The sequence below is a fragment of the Mustela nivalis genome (assembly GCF_964662115.1).
Source record: "Mustela nivalis genome assembly, chromosome: 4".
Lineage (NCBI taxonomy): Eukaryota > Metazoa > Chordata > Mammalia > Carnivora > Mustelidae > Mustela > Mustela nivalis.
Window position 1 is genome coordinate 11,566,457 of NC_139023.1, and position 16,226 is coordinate 11,582,682.

The 16,226-nt window shown below is 36.4% G+C and overlaps 1 long non-coding RNA gene across 1 annotated transcript; it reads right to left on the bottom strand.

Moving 5' to 3' along the window:
• Positions 1 to 7,327: 7,327 nt before the first annotated feature.
• Positions 7,328 to 15,274, bottom strand: LOC309862477. Its single transcript, XR_014310541.1, has 6 exons — positions 15,186 to 15,274; positions 13,207 to 13,270; positions 11,417 to 11,437; positions 11,302 to 11,328; positions 9,710 to 9,814; positions 7,328 to 7,734 (listed from the first exon to the last, which is right to left on the bottom strand). It is a non-coding gene; the product is annotated as an uncharacterized lncRNA (long non-coding RNA).
• Positions 15,275 to 16,226: the final 952 nt, after the last annotated feature.

A 16,226-nucleotide genomic window follows, 5' to 3' on the forward strand; every position in this document is an offset into this window, starting at 1 on the left:
TATCTCTGCCTTCCTCAAAGGCAGCTGTCAGATTCGAGTAAAATGATATAGAAATAAATACTAGGGTAGTTCAACTTATCCTGACTCATGATTGGTGTTAACTAACTACAGTGTTAAACTATGAATTTATATCAATGACTATATGATTTGTGACTTCATTTCTGACCTAAAAACATATATTTAAATTGGTTTTACTTTCTGCCTTTATTGTCGGTTGAAACTTTTTTTCTTTCACAAGAAAGTAAGAAAAAATAAACTAACACTAGATCTCACCAGAAGGGGAAATAGAAGATTGAACATGATCTACATGACCTATAGGCCTCATTGAAATGCAGACTGCTTAGTTTCAACTCAAACGTTTTGACTCAGTAGGTATGAGGCAGGGCCAATGAATTCAGATTTTCATCTTTTTCCAGGTGCCACTGTACAACAAGTCTGGTGACAGCCCTGTGTGAACTGCTCCTCTACATGATCTGAGAGGGGTTCCCAAAGTGAAGCTGTGGTGAAGGCAGTCGGTGAGCTCTTGTTTGGTACAGGCTTGATTTGAAATGTAGTTTCCTATGGATTCATATATGGATTTTCTCAGAGGACAGGGTAGAATAAATAAGGCTTCATATAAGATTGTCAATTTCAGCCTCTCAAAACTGATTTTGAGAATGCATATGGTTTTCTCATTACATGCTTAGTTTAGATGTGGATTTGCTAAGAATTTTCAAGGTATTATATAACGCTTATAGAAAGCCGCTATTCCTTGAGTTAGTTGTTTCACTTTAAAATAAAGGGTATCTTTCTTCACTAGATGAACTACTAGAAGATTCCAGAGATATTAAAAAATAATAAAATTATAAATATGTGGTGCAAAAAAAAAAATTGGACTCCAGCATTATTTTTTGGGTATCAGTAGTCAATTTGTAAATGCTCCATATTTATCCCCTACTTGATCATTAGCATAAAACTCCAAAATGTGGCCCACACCCCTGTAGTCTGCGTGAGGTAAAAGGTTTGCTCTGATGTATCTAGGTAAGAATGGATACCATTATATGTCCCATTGTGCTGACATGCTCTGCCAGAGCAACAGCCAAAAGGCAGGTAAAGATGAAGAACTTCATGGTTCCTTGGGGCTGTGAAATTGTGTACAGAAAAGCAAGAAGAGATTTTATCTGTTAAATGGCAGGTTCTGACATTTCTCAATCATTATCTTTATACCAGATCATGGAGAAAGGGCAATGAAGGGGAATAAAAGCAGATGCTTTAAAGAAGATCATGGATGTGAATATCACGGTTTATTTTGAAAGAGCCATTTATGTTGTTGTTGTTCAACAGAGATACTTGCTGAAACGTGGAAGGTCCATTCAGATAGAGTCATTGTCTGGCATTATTCTCACTGACAGGCACTTTGTGAAGAACATCTATCAGACACACAAAACACCACAGGCTCCCTTTTGTATCAGATGTCAGGTGAGGTGAAATGCAGCCTGGCTTTCTCTGAAGAAGTAGCAGGTGGATGTAACCAGGTTGGAGGTCAGGTGTACTACTAGTTCCTGGTTAACCCCAGACTGGCTGCTGAAGTTTTCCCAAGCCTCCGAACGTCACTGGGCCTCACTGACCACATCTAACAAATGGGACTACGTGACTTCTAAGGTCACCTCCAGCCAGCTTACTCTGGTGTTTTGATCAAGTATAAATTCACCTTCTTCAGCCTGTGGTTAAGTGAATATGCAAAGATTTAAATAAAGTTTTTCTAATGTATTTTCCATACATTTTACTCATTATAGTATACATATTTAAAATCTATTTTTAAAGGGTAATTTTAACTTTTACCTGAACAACATAAAGATGTTTATAATACATACCTATGTGAATGAAGAAGGTGTATATATACACATAGTAAATGATCTGTTTTAGTATTGGCATTGGATAATTTTGAAATAATTTCCAGGCCCATAGCACAAACTTCCTCAGCTTAACATTGAGTAATAATGGCATGTAGTTGATGTATTCATTTGTTCTTCTAAGATGAAAATAGTATTTCATACATACAATATGCACAAGACATTTCACATTGCAAAGGCATAACATAAAATGGTAAGGCGTATTTTATTGCGTTTATTAAACATCTGAAATAGATGCATTTTATGTATTTCTTTTTCAGTTGGTTTTTCTTAGAGATAGTATTTTACGTTGGTGAAAGAAATTGAAACATGTGAAACCATTAGGTTTTAATTAAACATGTATTTAACCTATTAGAAATGGAAATTTTAAGCACTTGTAGTTATTCAGCACTTCTTATAATATGATTTCTAATCCTCAGAATAACTATGTATTTTAAGCATTCTTGGCTTCAATTTCCAGATGAAGAAAGTGGTCCAGGGACCACCCACAAAGTAAGTGGTTGCTGGAGTTCTGGAAGCCTGGATGAAAATATTACCTTGTTCTCCAAAGAAGACCAGGAGGCCAGACAGTGAATGATCGAGGAAGAGTTATTTCAGTACTATTTAACATTTATAGCAATTCCATTGTTCAAAATACTTAAAAATCCATTTGAATTCTAAAAAGTCACTATGATTAGAAATTGTTTTTCTTCCAGATTTTTTTCCACACAGATTCCAAGGAGTGTTTCAACACAGTTTGATTTAGAACATGATAGCAGGAAATGAGGATGTTATAATGTATAATGATCATCTGTACTTTGGGTGTGTCCTTTCTCTGCTCTGGACTAGTCTTCTGCTTCAAGAAAAAAATTATTTTTTTAAATTTTCTTTTTCTCCTGGCACCTCCTTTCCTATACAAGAATATGGTGTTTTGGACAAAATAATTCTGTAATACCTTTCCAGCTGTCAAATACCCCAAATGAATATCTGGAATGAATTCTTTATTTTTTTTTTTTTTAAAAAAAAGATCATTTATTTGAGAGAGAAAGAGAGTAGGAGAGGGACTAAGGAAGAGGGAAGGGAGAATATTAAACAGGCTCATGCTCAGCCCAGAGCCCGAGTCATGGCTGGATCTCAGTCACGACCCTTAGATCATGACCGAGATGAAATCAAGAGTTTGTTGCTCAACTGACTGAGCCATCTAGGTGTTCCCGGAATGAATTCTGTTTTCTTTTCTCTCTGGTTTTGCTTCTTTAAAAATGTTATAATGATGATAAAAATAATAACATGATCTAACCTAATGTTAAGATTCTTAACAAGCTGGTAATAAGTATAAAGTAGATACATATTTTATGGAATCCACTAAAGCAGAAGTTACAAATGTATAAAAAAACTGCACTGACTTTCTAAGTGACATAACTGTATAAAGTAGGATCAGGTATGCAAAAAAATGATGTTGTAGGAGCATATGTTACTTAAGAGAGCAAGCCTCCTCTGAAAGAACAGAGTTAGTACATTTCTCTTGTAAATTTTGAGTTATATAATTAATGTCCCTATCTTGGCGCATCTTCTAATTTTGAAGGATAGGAAAATAGTTGAATGTTTATATGAATCTGCTCTTTATATATTGTGAACTGATTAAAAACACTTGAAATGTTGTGTGAGCCAATCAAACACAACTAAATAAGTTTTGCCTCAGATCCACCAGGATGAGACCTTGCTGCAAAATGCCTATGTATGATTGTTTGGGTTTTTTAGAGATCTAGTCACGTTTGGAAAGCCAGTTTGCTGGCTCACTGGCAAAGGCTGAACCTCCACTATGTTAACATAATCTTGTGTAAGAGTTCATCTAAAAATTTACACATGTATTACTGTATTTGGAAACAACAAAGGACAATTTCAGTACGGGGAATTTAGCAGCCATTCACAAACTGATTTCTCTTGAAGCCAGATTCTCCACCATTTAAAAAATTGGTTTTGATCTTATGTTTTCTTTGTTGCTGGCAGTTAATCACATCGCCTTTTATGGAGCTACTTCATTAACTGACTCTCCTATCCGGGGTGGAGGAAGCCTGACTGAGCCAATGGGGACGGAAAATCTGGCATGTTGTGGTGTTCAGTCGCATCTTTAATTTTACATTCAGCCTTGCTTGCTTCTTCAGTCACCTTCTTGACTCGTATTTATTACTTCTCATTTCAAAGAGACTAGCACCCATGCAACCATGCTTTTCCATTTCTTTAAAACCAAAAAATAAATTTACTTTGAGTGTCCATCTACTTGTCTTTTTTCATCTAAGACCTTACTCTTCTGGTTAACTTCTTTCTCATAAATCTTCGCTTTGTTCATTTCGTCGAGTCTACGATGATCTTCAGTTCTCTGTTTTCTCAGAGAGCATCTTTCAGGTTGTACTCGCACTACTCACACCACTAATTCACTCTTTCACTGACCCTCCAGCTTGTGGAAAGCCTACACGTTCATGGCTTCTTCTCCCTAACCACCCGTCCACTCCCTCTGCACTGGATATCTTCCCATCGGATGCATGGACAATCCCCTCTAGCTTTGTGATTGATCTCCCACTTTTTTATCAGTCTTTTCCAAAATATATTTTCTATAGCCTCCTCACAAAACTTTTTAACATAATAGATAAATCAGGTAACTTAGGCTAAAAACATTTCTCTGGCTCCTTATCATGTCTGATGTAAAACTGAAGATATTTCACATCATATTCAAGGCCATTCGAATTTTGAACAGCGGAGCTCTGGGGCCATGAATCTTTCTGCTCATCAAGTGTCATTCACACTCTTTCCTGAGAACACCATGCATGTTCACATCTCTCTGACTCCCCATTTTGCCTCTGACCAGGAATGACCCACCCACTTTTTCTTGGGTGGGGGGACATGATAAATTTCTGTGATCTTCCAGATCAAGTTCAAATTTGAACACAGCTGTGAAAACATTTTGCAAATATCACAGAAACACAATTCCTTTTATTTTTTACATAAAATGTTTTATCTTAAAAAGAATGTATGAAAATGAATATGAAGATAAAATCTGGTATGTAACTGAAGTTTGCCAATAGTTATTGAATAGTTAATAGATGTTGGGAACACTTGCATGCACTTAGAACAGACTGTGAGCAACAGCAAAAATCTCAGATTTCATGGGAGTTTTACTCTGGAAGGAGACGTAACAAACATGATAAGTAATAGGTAGTTGGTTGGATAGTAATAGATATTAAGAGAAGGTTGGTATGAGGGAAGAAGATTAGAAGTTCTGGAAAGGATGTGTTTATAATAGTATGTAAGGTGGCCATGAAATACCTTCCTGAGCAAAGGAGTAAAAATTTTAAGGAAATAAAAAGTGAAGAATAAAGATAGAGAAGCCCACTATATTCCAGTCTGTGAGATGGGAACACATCTGCTACTCTTAAAAAATGCAGCAAATAGGATAGTGTGGTTGGAGTTGAGCTATTTGGTGGAACTGGGATCAGAGAAGCCAAAAGGGCTAGATTATGCAGGAATTTTAGGGCTTTTAAGGACGTCAAGAGACTTTTACTCCTTCTAGCTTCCCGTGATGATTATATGTCAGAGACTATATTCATCCTCCTGACTTAATTAACTGGAAAAAACAACATAATATATAATACATCAATATTAAGATATATAATACAAATTTAGGATGTAATAATTGAGGAAAGAGACAAAAAGCAAGATAAATCCTATGGTTGACCCAGCTTGTTCACTGGAGAGAATTTACAAACTGTAGCACAGAAATGTGGTGCCAGTTCCCTTGATTTGAGGAGAAATAGTTGATATCAGTGCAGCAAGAATCTGTAATTAACATAGCAGAATACCAGAAGGAAAACATCTCAAAAGCAGGAGAAAACTGCCCAGACAAAGAATTCTGGAGATCTGCAGGTTTCTTTTAGTCCTCAGCTGAGTTTGAGTTAGTACAAATAAGTGTGAGGAAGCCCCATGAGCCTGGAACTGAACATCAGAAAGGAGTGTGTGTACAGTTGTTGGGGAAGCGGATAAAAAAAGAGACCCAAACACAGACCAGATATATATTGGTTTTATGTAAAGAGTTAGGGCAGAGGAGAAAAAAAAATGACTGATTTATCTGAGGTTAGTGTCTGTCCCAGTATAAGGTGATATTCGATAAGACTTAGGAACAACAAAAATTTCTATTTTGGGCTTGTTAAATTTCAGAATCTTTTTTATCAAAGTGTGTAAGTTGGATGGCCAAAAGGTAGTTCAGGAGGAACACACAATACACACAGCTCAGCATTCTTTTTCTTTTTAAGATTTTATTTATTTATTTGACAGAGAGAGATCACAAGTAGGCAGAGAGGCAGGCAGAGAGAAAGAGAGAAGGAAGCAGGCTCCCTACGGAGCAGAGAGACCAATGGGGAGCTGCATCGCAGAACCCTGAGATCATGACCTGAGCCAAAGGCAGAGGCTTAACCCACTCAGCCACCCAGGTGCCCGCCAGCATTCTACCAACTTCTATCTCTGGTTCTGAGCCTTAACACCCTCCTTTTGTTCCTTGCAAATATCTTTGGTCCCACTTGGTTCTCCCTGCTGTGGGCACCCTTCTGGGGGTTAGAGATTTGCCTTTAGTTTTGGCTACTTTGCTCCAGAAGAGAAACTTTATCTCCATGAATTTTGGTGAATAAAATATTCTATCTCATAAAAATTGTAATTCAGCCTAATTTGTATACTTTTAGATGTCAATATTTACAAATATTGTACAGCTGAAAGACTTTCTTTTCAGCTGCTTGTTAAAAGTGCCTCTGTTTTCCTTAGGAGTATTTTTAAAACTAAAGGCAAGATTTTGAGTAGTGTTCTAGTGATTTCATGTAAATTGCGTGAATTAGAATGTCTTCTAGTATAAACAGTTTCAAAATTAAAATGAGATTGTTCATGTCCCTTAAATAACCACGCATGTATGTCATAAACTACTTTCTTCCATAATCATTGTCCCAGGAGATTATGAAACAGCACCGAATGTCTTTTCTTTGGAAATGTTGATATAATGAAGTATATTACAAGCATTGACCTATAACAGTTGCAGAAAAATTATATTGGGAATCGAAAGTCAGCTGGGTGGAGTGGATTCCGTTGTGTTCCTCCCCACTTTATATACTCAAGTCCTCACCCCAAGACCTCAGAATGTGACCTTCTCTGGAAAGAATGGGCCACTACAGATGTAATTGGTTATGATGAATTCATACTGGAGTGGACTGGGCACTTAATCCATTTGACTAGTGTCTTCAGAAGAAGCGAGACTCACAGAGGGTGAAGATTGCTTTGGGAGAAGAGAGGCAGAGATTGAAATAATGCATTTACAAACCCAGGAATTCTAAAATGGCCAATAAATTACTAGAAACTAGGTAGAGACGAAGAAAGATTGTACACCACAGCTGTCAGAAAGAATAAGGCTCTGACTACAGAACCATGAAGCATAAATTTCTTTATTTAAACCACCAGTTTTGATAATCTGTAATGGCTATGCCAGGAACAAACAAAATTGGAGAAGCAGTATATGTTTGATAAATCAATTTACTACACACGACAAGTTTTTTTTTTTTAAATTTTTATAATGCTATTAACATAGAGGAAAAAAGAAAATTTCAAATAGTTCAGAGACTCCTATTACTATTATTTTAAAAATATTGATCATTAATCTCTGGTGTGTTTTGTTCCTTTAATATTATTTGATGGGATTTCTTTTCTGTTTTGGAAAAGCTAGAGATTATTTATGGGTCTAATCATTTTTAAATAGTGACATAGATGGGTAAAGGATTTCTGAATAGGAAGAGTCATCATGAGTAAGAGAGAAAAATAGGACTTTCCGCCAAGCCTGTGGAGAAAGAGAAAACACTCTTTTTATTAAATTTGAACTATACATCAAGTCATTGCTGATACCCTTCTGCTTTCCTGGTTTTGAGTTGTATCTAGTTCCGTTCCTGAGAGTGACCACGTGCTCACAGGTGTCCGTTTGATACCCTTTGCTTGGTCCAGATGAAATGCTCATCAGGCCTCTCTCCTTCCTACTGGCTCTGAGCTCTGCTTGCCTCACGTCTGAACAAGCAGTAAAGATGGAGTGCGTCCTCTATCAAACACTGATCCAGAGGCTTCGCTAACCACAGTGGGCGCTTTGTGTCAGATCCTACTGGTCCTTTCCCACTGCTCACCCAGTTCCCCTCAAATGTACCTGCTAATCTTTGCTGACTTCTCTTTAGCCTATAAAGGAAAAGCCTTTTCTGTTGGATTTTGAGACACTTTGCAGATTTCTGAGATTTAAGTGTTCTCTCCATGCGATGGATTTTGTTCTGAAGAAGCTATAAATATATACCAAGGGGTTACTTTTCTTATTACTTGGGAGAATTAAAACATGCTGAATCATTATTGAAAAACTGATTGAATGAATTTCTGTCTTTTTTTCTCCCCTTGTCACTTTCAACTTAACTGCTATTGTCTTTCAAACTTAACCTAGCCAGTCTTTAACATTCCTGCTGAAACAAAGAAAAACCTATGCACCAAGCCAAATTCCCTGAGGAATGACAGTTAAAGCCAACAAACAGATGGTCAACAGGCCAGCACAGTCTCTTTCTGAAAGGCATAGTGCTCAGCAGGTGGACTTGGTAATCAGATTCTGAGGACTTACATCCATCTTTTTCCCCCTCCTTCCCTGATTTAGTCTCATTAATGGATCTTCAAGCCTATTTACTGTCTTTTCTTGGGGTCCTTTTCTCATATTTCCCCAGTGTCTTTATATCACCAACCTATTTCATTTCCACCTCTCCTCCCCTTAACGATAGCCTACTCAGTTCATCCGTATTAATCTCTCCCAACAATGTTTTTAGTACATCCTTCCTTGTTCTATGTACTCAGCAACTACCTAATGCTTAGCAGGACAAGTTCAGATTCTTTGCCCTGTTATTAATGGCAACAGGTAATTCCCTGTGGATGAATTCTCCATGTGTAATTAAAAATAATTGAAAACCTCTGAACCATTTCACTCTGAATTGTAGGACACTCTTCTTTTCGTACCCTCCCCCCAGCCAAATGCTTTATTTTATACCGAATTATTTAATCTTTCATAGAATTTAGAACATGTAATGTTGTTTTAAATAAAATTGACATTCTAAAAAGAAATTAGTAATATTTTCTTTCCTTCTTGTTAGTAGTATATTAGAGCGGTTGTCACTATTCTAATTGCTCCTCAGAATTCCTGAGGAAACATTTCAAAATTTATTGCATTCTGAATCTTATAAAAATGTAGATTCTGATTGCATAGGTCAGGATGAGGCTTTAGACTCTCCATTTCCAACCATTACCCAGGAGGTGCTGGTGCAGCTGCTCCAAAGATTACATTTTAGAAGATAAAGTCTTAAATAATATTAGGCACAGATTTAGGGACAAGGCGGTCTGCAACCATATTATAGCAATTCTGATCAGGGTCTTATGTAATGTCTTTCTAAGTTTCACCAATTCTATGAATTGGTTCAATCTCATCAAATACCCATTTTGCCCATGAGAAAATGAAGTTTAGAAAAGATTAGGATTAGTTCAAGGTCATGAAATAGTAATTGTCATAAACCTTTTCCAACAATGGTGTTCTCATCCTCAAATCCTAGCCCTTTCATGACACCAGGACAGAAGTTTTCTCTCAGAAACATTTAGGTAAATAACTGCATTTTAAGAGAGCTACACCAGGCTCCATTTCCTAAACTGGGGCTGCTTTGGTTTAATGCTTTGGTTTTGTTTATTCTTGTTTTAATGTCACCACTGATACTTCTAAAGAATATGAAATGTTACTAGATTCACCTTACCTTTGTGATCGTGTCCTGGGGTTACTGACCATAAGGATAGGGATAATGATAAGGATAAAGATAAGGTTGATAAGGTTGATATGACCAAGTTGCTGGATACCTATTCTGTATACAAAGAAAATGAAGGGATAGTTGCAGAGAATTAAGACAATGTGCAAATATTTCAAAATAATTTCCTTTAAAATCTTAGCTATTAAGGTCAATAGGAACTTATATGTCATCCATGTGATTGTTTTTTCTAAACTTAGGTTAGGTTTTCACTTAAAAAAAGATTTTATTTATTTATTTGAGAGGGAAAGAAAGAACAGGATTGGAGGGAGGGGCAGAGGGAGAGGAAGAAGGCGGCTCCCTGCACAGCAGGGAGTTGGACACAACAAGGGGCTGAATCCTAGGGCCCTGGAATCACTACCCGAGCCAAAGGCAGACGATTAACTGACTGAGCCAGGAAGGTGCCCCAGGTTTTCACTTTTTTGAAAAGAAATGTTTAAAACAAGTTTAAAATGAGAAAGCATTTACTTTTTACTATTTGTTGACAGTTTTGCCACACATTTTATAATATGTGTGGAGCCACTGATCATAGCCAACCACGTATAAAAGGTTTACATATTCTTTATAATATTACATCCAAGCTCTTACTTTGCCATCCTTGAATATGCGAGAGAAGGAAAGTTACTAATTCTAGGTTAGATGGAATTGTTACTTTGACTCTTCACTTAGAATAAGCTTACAATCTCGTGGAAGCCCCATATTATTTAATACTGGCTTCTTGTTAAATCAGATAGCCTTCATCTCTCCTTCTGATTATTCTTATTTGATGTCGTTTAAACTCATCTACGTACTTCATTACTAAAAATTTTTGAGACATTATCATACTGATATGGCATGTCAAAAGAGCAAGGGATATCTATGTACATTTCATTAAGAAAAATGTTAGGGGCACCTGTGTGGCTCAGTCTGTTAAGCATCTGCCTTTGGCTCAAATCATGATCCCAGGGTCCTGGAATTGAGCCCCAAGATAGGCTCCCTGCTTCAGGGACAGTGTGCTTATCCCTTTCCCCGTGCCCCTTCCCCGCCCCTACTCATGCTCTCTCTTTCTCTTTCTCTCAAATAAATAAATTTTTAAAATCTGGAAAAAAAGAAAGAAGGAAATGAAGTTTTCTATCTATTTTAACATGGTAAATTACATTAATCTAATGCCTTCATCATCTTCCAAAAGAATCAGAAGGCGGACGCTTACTATCTCATATGTGCTTTTAGCAGCCTCTATGCTCCATTAGGCATATATCATACATAGTAGAATTAGAATTTCAACTGTTCTTTGGCCAAGGCAATTATTTGCCAGACAGAGATACTTAAATCCCAAGAGAATAGTTGGTGTCTTCAGGCTGGCCTTATGAGTTTCTATTTAATGTTACTACTATCCAAGACTTGGGTTATTTTACCAGTGTATCATAAATAAGTACAATCAATGTGTCCTCTAACCATTCATTATATAGATATGTTTCAGAGATAAGTATTGGTTCTTTATATAGAATAAATAGTCAAGGAGAAAATATGTTTGTACTATACCATATTATCAGGGGAATACTTACAAGGCCAGGAAAATAGTTCCTATATTTCTTTCAAAACAAAAACAAAAACAAAAACAGATTAAGATCTTAATGCAGATTTCATTATCAAGTTTACCCGTGAATGAAAATGTCTTACCTCTTCAGACGAATCAGCTCCCTGGGAAAAAAGTAAAAAATAATAATGAACACCTTCATTTTATAACTTGAAATTGAGTATAAAAAATGTACCACGCTGGGGCACCTGGGTGGCTCAGTGGGTTAAAGCCTCTGCCTTCAGCTCAGGTCATGATCCCAGAGTCCTGGGATCGAGCCCCTCATCGGGCTCTCTGCTCCGCAGGGAACCTGCTTCCCCCTCTCCTTCTCGCCTGCCTCTCTGCCTACTTGTGATCTCTGTCTGTCAAATAAATAAATAAAATCTTAAAAAAAAAAATGTACCACGCTGCCTTAATTATGATTAAATAAAATGAAGAAAAAAAGCTTCATGACTGATAAAGTAAACTAGTTTTTTTGTTTGTTTAATGACATTTTTAGAAGAAGTGAAGAGTAGATTTTTGCTGTAATTAATTTTCTACATTCTAGTATCAACTCCTTCTGGTGCATTTATTTTTTTTTTTGCATATATGAAAAGGAAAATCTTTCATGTGTGAATGGGACAGATATTGAAAACCTAAGCTTCAAAGTTGCTTAAAACATATGTGTCTGGGATATGTTTTATATAGGTTAAGAGCTACTTATATTTAAATACTGTATGTACTAAAAAGAGTCTGGTACTATGTTTTTCTCTGTTCTTAGATTTTTATTTTTTGCACTTTTGTCCTTTTATTAAAAAATAAAATGATATACTGTGATGCCATAAATAACTTTTTTGATACATCCACTAGAACTTTTCTGATCAATTAAAGAAGTATAATTATTTCTTTTTAAAAAAATTTTATTTATTTATCTAATTGCCAGAGAAAGTGAGAGAGCAAGCACACAAGCAAGTTAGGGGGAGAGGCAGAGGGAGAAGCAGGCTCTCTGCTGAGCAGTTAGCTCTCTGCTAATGTGGGGCCCAGGATCCCGAGATAAACCTGAGGTGAAGGCAGATGGTTAACTGACTAAGCCACCCAGTCATCCTCATTTCTTGAAGAATTTGTTGGTAGCTAGACACAAAGAATACCAAAACAAAAAGAACATTATTTGAATAGAATAAGAAACAAAGGTAGGAGCAATGAGGAGGAAGTGGGAGTAAAGGGGGGGATTAGGGGAAGGACAAAAGTAGGAGGTTGACTAGGAGGACCAGAGTCCTTCCCCTCTTTCCTGTTTCCTCCTAACCTTTCCTGAAGAGGTTAGGGGTGGGGGAGGAGGAAGGGAAAGGCAAAAAGGAGGAGGCAGAGGTGGTGCGAGCCAAGGGAGAGGAGGAGGGGAAGAAGGAGAGGAGGAGGCTGAGCAGAGGAAGGGAGGGATGGCTGGAAAGTGGAGGAGGAAGTGGAGGAGGAGGAAAGCTTCAGACAGGTCAGGTTTCACCTGATGACATACAAGTAGATGAAAACACGGGCAGGAGCTCCTGACATTTGGTTCGTCTGAAATTATAATATTCACGTGTTCTTTATCAGCCTCTGAGTCCCACATTTTTGTGGCATTCTTTTAAAAATTTCATTTTTACATACCAGTGCCCTGTAAGTTTAGTGTCCATGTGCACTGAGTGTGTGTGCGTGTCCATGTGTGTTTAGCACAGGTGTATGTGTGTATGTTTTATTTTAGGATTTATTCTAAACCCCTAATGAACTTATCTAGGTTAACTGAAAGAAATTGTCCATATAAAAACATTAAAATCTATAAAGCCGTGATCAGGAAAATATAAACAATGGCCAGGACACAAGAAACAAAGAGAATCTTTGGATAACTACCGAGAACATATTATTCAAAGTTTCCTGATATACTTACGATCATGGCAACCATGAGGACCATGATAAAGGCAAAGACAAAGATCTTCATATTTGACTGAGTCCTGTGAAAGCATATATGAAAATCAGTAGCGTATTCATTCCTGCTTTTACAAGTCGAACATTTATTGATCAAACTATGCTCCAAAGCCTTGGGAGACATACAGGAAAGAAAAAGACAATGGAAACACATTGTCTGTCATCAGGGAACTTAGAACTGGTAGGGGATATTGCTAAATAAAGATAAGTGCTGTGATTTGGAAATAAAGTGCTATAGAAACACCCAAAAGGGACTACTTGAAGAGACCATGAGGATGAGTGCATTAAAGCAAAGCAAAAGCTAAGGTTGTGCGAGATTATGTAGGATAAGTAAGAAGTGTTGGGAGCCAATCTGAGAATGACAAAGGAGGGGGAGGATTACAAGCTGGAAGTGACATCCTTCAGCATGTAGGGGGGACAGTGATGGAGTCAGGCTGGCCTCTTAGATTGTTATGAGATTATGGGGCTCACAGAATGACAGGAGGAGAGTTGAGGCAGAGCATAAAGAAATGTTTAGAAGATAGATTGACAAACAATAGGGACTGGTTTCATAACGGAGTGTGTGAAAACAAGTCAGATTTCAGGCTTAAAAATGAATGATATTTGGAAGGGAAAAACCAAATTGAAAAGTTTTAGGGACAATATCTGTAGATACTTTGAGAAATTGAATCGGTAAAAGTAATTGATTCTCCATATTAGCTCCTTCAACTAAATTAATGTGATCTGGGATTATTTGGCATGTATTTGTAATTCTCTGTATACAAGTAAACCCAATTTTATTGCTGTAGAAGAAGTAAGGTAGATTATTTATTTCTGAATTGAAGACATAGATATAAAAATTTTCAAACTATAAGGTAAATAATAGGCAAAGGCTTTTTTTTCCAACCACCAGTTTTGATAGAACATTAAAGTAACAACTTATGTTTAGAAATAGAAGAAAGTGTTCTTCTGCTAAATAGCTCTAAATTTACTTTAACATATGAAGCAGAACTCAAGGATGATGGCACTTTCCTTGCTCCTTATCTGCTTGTTCTGTCTCATTAGTGTAAGCTCAGGACTGTGGCATTTAATAGCTTATGGAATTAAATATTTCTTGGTGAAGTTTTTCTATCATCTATTATGTACACCAGATATTCAGTCATGTTATGATACAAAATAAGATGTAACTTTTAGCATTGTTTCTACCTGGCAGCTTATTGAAAGAAAAAGATGGAAATACACAGAAAGTGATCTTCCACAGATGGATAAATAACTACCTCGCTAGACTGATTGATTTAGGAGTTTGAAAAGATATATCCCAAAAACACAATGAAAAACATCTGAGATACTACAAACTTTTTTCCAGCCAAATTACAATAAAATGAAAATGGGTTAAGAAAGTGAAAATTATTAAAATGAAATAGTACTTTATACAATGTTAACTTTGCAGGAAAAAACCCCTATTTTGAATGATGAAAATGACAATGAGAAGGTTATGGAAAATGAATTAGTGCTGGGAATAAAGTAACTTTTAAAAAAGGTAACTTTAAACTCTGAAATAAACATATTTGCCAAAAGAGAGCTGACACTCTTCTGAGACCATTTTCTCACAAAATTTCGATTCCGACTTTGAGTTAAAGGTAAAAGTAACTTTTAACAAAGTTGATGTCATGGATTTAGTCAAGGATAAAAGGTTTTTAGAAAGTCCCACCAGCAGAGATGATGGAGCACAATTCCTTCTTTCCACTTCGTTCTCTTTGTAACATGACTGCTGTCAATTCAGAGGCCCTGACATCCTCAACTCACCTTCAGATCTTCACATCAGATCATTATGTCTTTAAATTGTTTCTATATGAGAAATTATCAGTCAATAATATACATTTTATAAGTGGTTTTTAAGTTGTTCCAATGAACAATAGATTAAAATAAGACATCATACTTGATCATATGTGAATGTATTACCTGTTATCCAAGATGAGACTCAAGAGTCAGAGACTGGAAGTCTGAAGCCCCAAGAGATGAGGTGCTTTTCCTGAGCACGGATGTATTTAAGTACACTGAAATCCTCCATTTGTTTTTCTAAATCATGTCAAATATGAGATCATATTATTGAGTTGAAAATAATGACCAAAACCTGTCCCCACAGAAACCAAGATAAACTGAACCTGCTGATTTTTACAACAGAAGATTGTAAAGCACATGACCAGGAAACAAATGGACCCATCAAATATTAATCTTAGTGTCAGTCTAGGCATCTGTGAATAAGACAGAGAGAAAAGTAAGTTGCAGTAAGCCAACCGTAGAAATGATTGAAACATTAAAAATGTTTCCAAAGAGCACCATCTCCCTATTTCAACAAATGCATGTCCAAGATGGAACACCTCTATGCCAAAAATGATAACCACTTTATTAAAGAACTACTTGTGCTTAATAAGTGGTGACAATTGTCATAATAAAATTGAAATCTTCATTTATTTCAAGTATGTTTCCTCTGAATTATTAAAGTGTGCTTTTCTTCTATTGACTGGCAAACTTTAAGTTTTAAAGATATCCAAAATTGGCCAAAATTCATTCATTCATTGAATACTGTAATTAATAAAATAATAATTCTTTTGAAATCAAGTGACCATAGATGCTTAGTCTACATTTCTCACAAGTAGCTGGAGGCACATATTTTGGAATTTAATTTACTTCCTTTGAGCCTTTAGGGGCTCATGTTCCTCAGTGGGAGCCATATGTGTGTGCATGATTATACACTGGATAGAAGGAAAATTCTTTTTCACTTAGTTTCTAGGGAAATTTGTATAATAGTTCACCTTTTTGCCACCTGTCAATTCGATGTCAGAACTGACGTTAATTCAGTCAGAGCTAAATATAAGGAAATCATTTTTAAGGTTTGTAAATATTATGTCTTAGCCTACTGTTACTCATAATGTGATACATAGAACTATCAGAATCAGAATCATGTGAGAGCTTGCGGAAGTGCTAATGAATAGACCCTCT